The sequence below is a fragment of the Grammomys surdaster genome, unplaced genomic scaffold (assembly GCF_004785775.1).
Source record: "Grammomys surdaster isolate TR1022 unplaced genomic scaffold, NIH_TR_1.0 202, whole genome shotgun sequence".
Lineage (NCBI taxonomy): Eukaryota > Metazoa > Chordata > Mammalia > Rodentia > Muridae > Grammomys > Grammomys surdaster.
The window spans coordinates 2,425,443-2,433,597 of record NW_021604647.1 but is presented as its reverse complement, the minus strand read 5'-3'; positions in this window follow the sequence as shown (position 1 = coordinate 2,433,597).

The following is an 8,155-nucleotide window of genomic DNA, read 5'->3' as shown; positions in this document are numbered from 1 at the left end:
AAGTAATATAAAATATCTTGGTGTGAATCTAACCAAGCAAGTGAAAGATCTGTATGACAAGAACTTCAAGTCTCTGAAGAAAGAAATCGAAGAAGATTCCAGAAGATGGAAAGATCTTCCATTCTCATGGATTGGCAGGATTGATATAGTAAAAATGGCCATCTTGCCAAGAGCAATCTACAGATTCCATGCAATCCTCATCAAAATTCTAAGTCAATTCTTCACAGAGTTAGAAAGAACAATTTGCAAATTTGTTTGGAATAACAACAAAAACAACAACAACAACAACAACAAAACCAGGATAGTGAAAACTATTCTCAATGATAAAAGATCTCTGGTGGAATCACCATCCCTGACCTCAAGCAATAGTACAATAGTGATAAAAAGTGCATGGTACTGATACAGAGACAGGCAAGAAGATTAACAGAATAGAACTGAAGACCCAGAAATAAACCCACACACCCATGGTCACTTGATCTTTGACAAAGGTGCTAAAACCATTCAGTGGAAAAAAGACAGCATTTTCAACAAATGGTGCTGGTTCTACTGGAGGTCAGCATGTAGAAGAATGTAAATCCATCTATTCTTATGTCCTTGTAAAAAGCTCAAGTCCAAGTGGATAAAGGACCTTCACATAAAACCAGGCACACTGAAACTAATAGAAGAGAAAGTGAGGAAGAGGCTTGAACTCATGGGCATAAAGGAAAAGTTTCTGAACAGAATACCAGTGTCCTAGGATCAAAAACTGACAAATGGGACTTTATAAAATTACAAAGCTTCTGTAGGGCAAAGGACACTGTCAATAGAACAAAACGACAACCAACAGATTGGGAAAAGATCTTTACCAATCCCACAATCTGGTAGAGGGCTAATATCCAATATATACAAAGACCTCAAGAAATTAGACTCCAGACAACCAAATAACCCTATAAAAAATTGGACACAGAGCTAAACAAAACATTCTCAACTGAGGAAACTTGAATGATAAAAAAGTACCTAAAAAATGTTCAACATCCTTAGTGATCAGGGAAATACAAATCAAAACAACTCTGAGATTCCACCTCACACCAGTTAGAATGGCTAAGATCAAAAACTCAGGTGATAGCAGATGGTGTCAAGGATGTGGAGAAAGAGGAACACTCCTCCACTGTTGATGGGATTGCAAGATGGTGCAACCACTCTGGAAATCAGTCTGATGGTTCCTCAGAAAATTGGATATGGTTTTGCCTGAGAATCCAGGTATACTACTCCTGGGCATATACCCAAAAGATGCTCCAACATATGATAAGGACACATGCTCCACTATGTTCATAGTACCCTTATTTGTAATAGCCAGAAGCTGGCTAGAACTCAGATGTCCTTCAACAGAGGAATTTATACAATGGAGTACTACTCACCTATTAAAAACAATGAATTCATGAAATTCTTAGGCAAATGGATGGAACTAGAAAATATCATCCTGAGTGAGGTAACCCAGACACAAAAGAATACACATGGTATTTACTCACTGGTAAGTGGATATTAGCCTAAAAGCTCAGAATACCCAAGATACAATCACAGACCACATGAAGCTCAAGAAAACGGAAGACCAATGTATGGGTGCTTCCTTCTTATTAGTAACAAAATACTCAAGGGAGCAAATATAGAGACAAAGTGTGGAGCAGAGACTAGAGGAGGGACTATCTGGAGACTTGGGGATCCATCTCATGTACAGTTGCCAAATGCAGACACTGTTGTTGATGCCAGGAATTGTATGTTGAGAGGAGCCTCCTGAAAGGCTCTGCCAGAATATGACATATATAGAAGCAGATGCTCACAGTTAACCACTGAACTGATTATGGAGTCCCCAATGCTGGAGACAGAGAGAAGACTGAAGATGCTGAAGAGGCTTGCGACCCTATAGAAAGATCTACAATACGAACCTACCAGAGCTCCCAGGGTCTAAACCACCAGTCTGGGAACACACATGGAGAGACCCATGGCTCCATCTGTATATGCAGTGGAGGATGGCCTTTTCAGGCATTGGTTGGAGAGGTGGTCCTTGGTCTGTGAAAATGGAATGCCCTAGTATGGGGGAATTCGAGGGTGGCGAGGGGGAGTGGGTGTATTGGTGGGACACACCCTCATAGAAGCAGTAGAAGGGGGGATTGGATAGGGGGATTGTGGGGATTGGGAATGAGGGAAGAGGATAACATCTGAAATGTAAATAAGTAGAATATCTAATAAAATCAATTAAATACTAGTAATTATAGAGAAGAGGGTGGAAAGAAGGTAGGATGGTGTTGAGGAGACAAAAAACTTACAAAAAACAAGGAAAAGAAAAAATATTTTGTCTAAATTGTAAGAAAAACTTGTAAACAATGTTAAGTGCATATGTGAAGGAGAATAAAAAAACAAAAATATTTTAAAGTAAAATTTTAAACACTTATTAAATCACAGACCACATGAAGCTCACTTATTTGTCCTGCCTAGCAGGGCAGTAAACAGGGGTCTGAGGAGATCACCTGAAAGAGAAGATAGGGGAAACAGGCGAACACAAGGAACATGGCTTGTCTATAGGCTGATCAAACTGTAATTTTTCCTTTTTTACACACAGGTTATATACATAGAAAGGCAGGATGTGGGGAAGGGGATGACACAGGAGCATAGGTGTTCAGGGGGAGTACAGATATCTTCCAGAACAGAGTGTCAGCTGGGTGAAGGTTCAGGGGACAGACTACTACGACTCTGCCTATGATTCACTTGTCTTTATCTAAGTTGGTACTATCCACCAAGGTTACCTATGTACAATACCTATGAATAGTAGCAAGGCTTGGAAGCCTTCCACCAAAGCTGACTGTTTACAATAACTCCCAGCTATCTGTTTCAGTGTTTTTCCAAAGAGACCCAAGACTTGGTGCTAGCAGGCATGTATGTCAGGCCTATTGCTGATTTTAGGTGTATGGATGATTTTAGGCCTTCAGTGTATAAGCAGGGCTGCCCCTGACAATTATTTAATAAAGGAGGAGAGGGCATCATAGGTTTAAATAATAGATGTGAACAAAGGAAAAGAAAAAAAAGAAAAGTGTTGCAGACTGGCTTTTGTGTGTGTTTGTCAGTCTTTGAAAATTGGACACTGCTAGTTTTATACAATGAGAGAAGCCTCAGTTAAAATTGTGAACTTCTGTCTTTCCAGTGGTTTGTGATGTTACTAAGCTTGTTTTGGACAGATGCCTGATGTCTGTCAGAGCTGCCTTCTCAGTGGCTATTTTCAGTTTTGTATTCTGTGAGCAGGACAGGTTCTCATACCCTCCCAAGACTCTTCAGATTGTATCCCTCTAGTGGTCATTTTAGCTGGGGGCCATCTCCCAAGTGTGTTAAGAATTTTGCAAGCAACCGTAGTTCATTTTTTTTTTTTTAATATTTTTTTCTCAAATTGTAATTCATTGACACAGGGGTTATAAACACAGAAAGGCAGGATGTGGGGAAGGGAATGACACTGGAGTGTGGGTGTTCAGGGGGAATACAGATATCTTTCAGAACTGGGTATCGGCTGAGGAAGGTTCAGGGGACAAGTCACTATGACTCTGCCTATGACTCGCTTGTCCTTATCTAAGTTGGTATTGTCTGCCAAGGTTACCTATTTACAAGGTCTATGACTACTCTGGCTTATAAATTTCCACAAAAGCTGCCTGTTGATATTAGCTCATAGTCATCTGTTTCAATGTTTTTCCACTGAGACCCAAGACTTGGTGTTAGTACACATGTATGACAGGCCTATTGCTGATTTTAGGCCTATGGCCGATTTTAGGCCTTCAGTGTGTAAGCAGGGCTGCCCCTGACATCTCCTCCCTTCTCTAAGTATAGAAGGGCTGTGGCAATTCTATCTTGTGAAGATGAGGATAGAGGCCTGACCTCCAGTATTTGAAGAGGACATTGTAATGGCTCCAGTCCCCCTGTCATTGCCCAGTGAGGCATGAGGGCCATACCCGTCCCGATGTCTTGTTCCTGGAGAGGGGATACTTTTGACATCAACCCCTATGCAGTCAGGTTTGTCCCTCAGGGAACCCAGATAGATATTTTTATCTTTTATTTATATTCCCTTGCAGTGCTTAGCCTCGCAGCCTAAGCAAGAATTCAGATCACCTGTCAGAGGGGGTTCTGGGTGGCCCCTCTCTGCTTGGTCTAGGGGCAGAAGACCCCACTTTTAGGTTGGGTGGAGATGGGTTTTGGAAACACCCTGTATAAAGTAACAACCTCATCTTGAGTCTTGTGGTCCTCCATAGCTAACTTATGATAATGTATCTGAATAGATTTTGCTACCAAATTATTTATCTGTTGTATCACAGAGTTAGTCCGCCTATTTGAGGCCTAGGGACCAGCAGAAAAAAGCAAAAATAACCCAAATAATGGTCCCAAGATGGGAGGAAATAGGGTTGACAACCTTGGAGAGGCTGCAAACCAATTCTTGTACCAGCATTCATCTGTCTCTTTCTATCTCTGATTTTTCTCAGGGCCTTCACTGACCTATTTCATGCTCTCTTTAACCCTCCTTCTCTTGTGTATGTAAATTCTTCTTTAAGGGTTGTACACAGTCAAGAGCTGTACACAGCCTTTTCTATTGTAATAGAGTAAATCAAGTCCAATAAGGATCTATGCGATTTTAGGAGGTCTCTTCAGAAGGCGAAACAAGGGATTTCTTCAGATTAGTGATGTCAATCTCTAGCTGTTTGATGTTCTTGTCAGTGGCCCTTCAAAGGTCTGAGTAGTATAAATTTGGAGGCCAGCATCTGGATTAGAACTTCTAACAGCAGACATCACAGGTGATTCATTTTTACCTAGAAAGGAAAAAGAAGGGAATTCTCAGGGAGATTTCTCTTCCCTGGATGTAAATTGTTATTCATCTTATTTATGGCAACCGTAGTTCTTATACTGGTAGATGAGGAGGACCTATTTTATACTTTGAAAAATTCTTCAGCATTTCATCAAAAGGTCTGGTCATCGTCAACATCCTGGAAATTTCAGAGAGTTTAGGCTCCTATATCCACTAATGGCAGACAGTGTCTCCAGAATTTTATCCATCTGCTATTCTCTGGCTCAGAGCTACCAAACTGCAGATGTCAAGTTTTTGGTTGATGAGACCTGTTAAGATGGTCACTGAGGGAGGTCCTGAGAAAGCATTCTGCTCCATGCACGCTTTGACTTGTCAGTGTCCAGCTCTTCTTTCCTTTATACTACCTCTCTGGACCATGCCTCATTACTTTAATCTTTTCTCACAGTAAATTAAAGTGAATTTTCCCAGTGTATGGATGTTTACTGATCTTGGGCATGTAGGTTAACTCAGTTTTAAACAATTTTCTCTCATAATGGCCTCTGTTCTCCAAGTCATAACGGGATTTCTTCTAATACTGATCCATCTTCCAGAAGAATTATCTTACCAAAACTTGCAACTAGATTTGAGGTCTGTGAGACTTGATAGCTTAACCTGTAGGACTGCTTGCTTTTTGTCTGGGTTACCTGTTGGAAGTGCCATCTCTGTCTAGTCCCTCTGCCAGGGAACTATGTTGCTAGGGCTGTGTTTGGATTTCTTCTCTGTACCATGCATCTGCTATTGTGTGTATGACCTTTTCTTGTATCCTCTCATTCCCTTCATGGACTACCAAAGCCAATACTAATACAGTGGTGTTTCTCAGAAAGAAGGTTTTATCCTTTTCATCATCTCACAATACAAATTCAGATATATATATAACATTAATAGTTCATGGAGTAATGAATAGAGCCCCATTAAGTCTTATCAAGAGTTGTACCAAAGTGGGTGCCTACACATTTCTGAAGTACAGCATCAACAGACATGCACATATAATTTTAAATCTAGGTCCTATATAAAAAGAAAACATAGTATACATCTCAGGTACATCATAGTATAAAAAGCTCAGGAGGCCTCAAATCTACACAAAGGACTATAGGCATCTAAGGAATGCTGAGAGTGGGAGAAATAGTCTTCTCTTAAGTTATTCAGTTGGTTATCCAACACCAGATGACCAGCCATGCAGCCCTGAGTAACATTATAAAGACTGAGTAGGTTTGTATTTATGTTTTTAGGAATACACACACACACACACACACACACACACACACACACACACACACACACACACACACACACACACACCAATTAAAGAAAAAGAGGCCATACATTGAAATAGAGCAAGAGATTTGGTGTACATAAGAGTGTTTAGAGAAAGGAAAAGGAAGAGAAAATGATGTAATCATAATCTCAAACATGAAAAAAATTATCAAAACAGCAGTCTACCCTATTCTAGTCAGAAAATGCTTATAAAAGATTGTGGGGAAAGAGTGATGTTTGTTCACAATTAGGGAAAATGCAAACTTGTCCAGATGCTATGGATATCATGACTGAAGTTTTTCAAATCATGAAATTAGAACTACCATGACCAGATTTACTTCTCCTGAGCACAGCATATGGATGTTTGCATGCATATTGTTGTACCCTCTACAATAGGCAAGCCACAAACTACCAATAGATCAGTGGATAGAGAGAACATAGTGCATGCACTCAATAGATTTCATGTAGCCATTGAATGATGCTTTTGTAGGGAAATAGATACAAATGGAAATGATTGTAAGCAAAGTAACCTGGACTCAGAAAGATGTATACTATGTTTTCTTTTTAATATAGGATCTAGATTTAAAATTATATGTATGTGTGTATTTATAATAGCTTGTCACAGTATTAGAAACAAGATCATGGAATGGGGAGACATTGTTAGGGAAGTATGAGATAGGGAGGCAATGGAATACACATGTGTTGTTAGTAATACTCTCTAAGTCAAACGAATGCCATCTTGGGGAAGTCAGCTATGTTAGTTTGTAAAAGACCTGCTGACTGTTGATTACCTCTTACTGAAGTATCTACCCCCTTTATACCACCTGTTGTGTGCAGCATAGCTGCAGGTGATTTTGGTAGGGGCTAGAACAGTGGTTCTCAACCTTGCGTTGTGAGACCTTTGGATGTCATGCATCAGATATTGTGCATATCAGATAATTATATTATGGTCTTTTAGAGTAGCAAAATTACAGTTATGAAGCAGCAACAAAGTACTTTTATGCTTAGGGGTCATCATAACACAAGGAAGTGCTTTAAAGGATCGCAGCATTAGCAAGGTTGAGAACAGAGTTCTAGAGTATATAGACTAAAGAGTATACAGGCTAGGGAGTATACAGACTTGGGCATATATAAGCTATATATTCTCCACATATGTGGACATGGGAAACAAGGATCAAAGATGCAAGGTTGAGGGGGCTCAGGAATTCTCTAAATCTTACTGGGAAGTACAGAACTCTTTCCACAGGAGATGTGCTATAGGTTGTGTGAATACTAAAGCACTGGGATAGAAAAAGATGTTCAGTATTCATGTGCACAAGGATAACCATTTGGCTTGGTTTATGGGATTATTCTGAACATTCAGTGCATGCCAAACCCAAAGTTCTAAGGAATAGAAATCTAGGCTAGGCTGTGTTTGTTAAACTTGTAGCCTAGGAGTTCTGGGCCAGGGAAATGTGATCTAACCCAGTCTGTCTAAGAAAGGGATTCAAATGCCAGACTTGAAAGCAATCTTCCTTAGATACAGAGCCCATATTAAAACAAGATAGAGTTGTCTTAGTATAAGTAAAAATTGTTTCATGCCAAACAAACTGTTACCCATTTCAGTAATTGGGCAAGGGCACATTTATGAGTCAGGGCAAGTGCAACCAGAGGAAGGCAGTGATGGACATGTCTGCATGAGTGTTTTAATGCTCAATTAGCAATTATACTATTACTGTTGAGCTGTATGGACTGAGGATACAAAGCAAGGCTCTGTCTCAAAAGAAAGAAAAGGAAATATATATCTACATAGATACACACAGAGGATACTTAATGAGGATCCATGTTTTTGCTTTCTTCTTGAAACATCCAAATGAATGAAACACGAAAGGTCATTAGCCAGTTTTGGTACATACATCTCTTGAAGCTTAGCTTGTATCTACACTATGACAGTTTGAGAACAAGTTTTATAATGTTCTTTTTAATAGACCTTCTTCTTCTTCTTCTTCTTCTTCTTCTTCTTCTTCTTCTTCTTCTTCTTCTTCTTCTTCTTCTTCTTCTTCTTCTTCT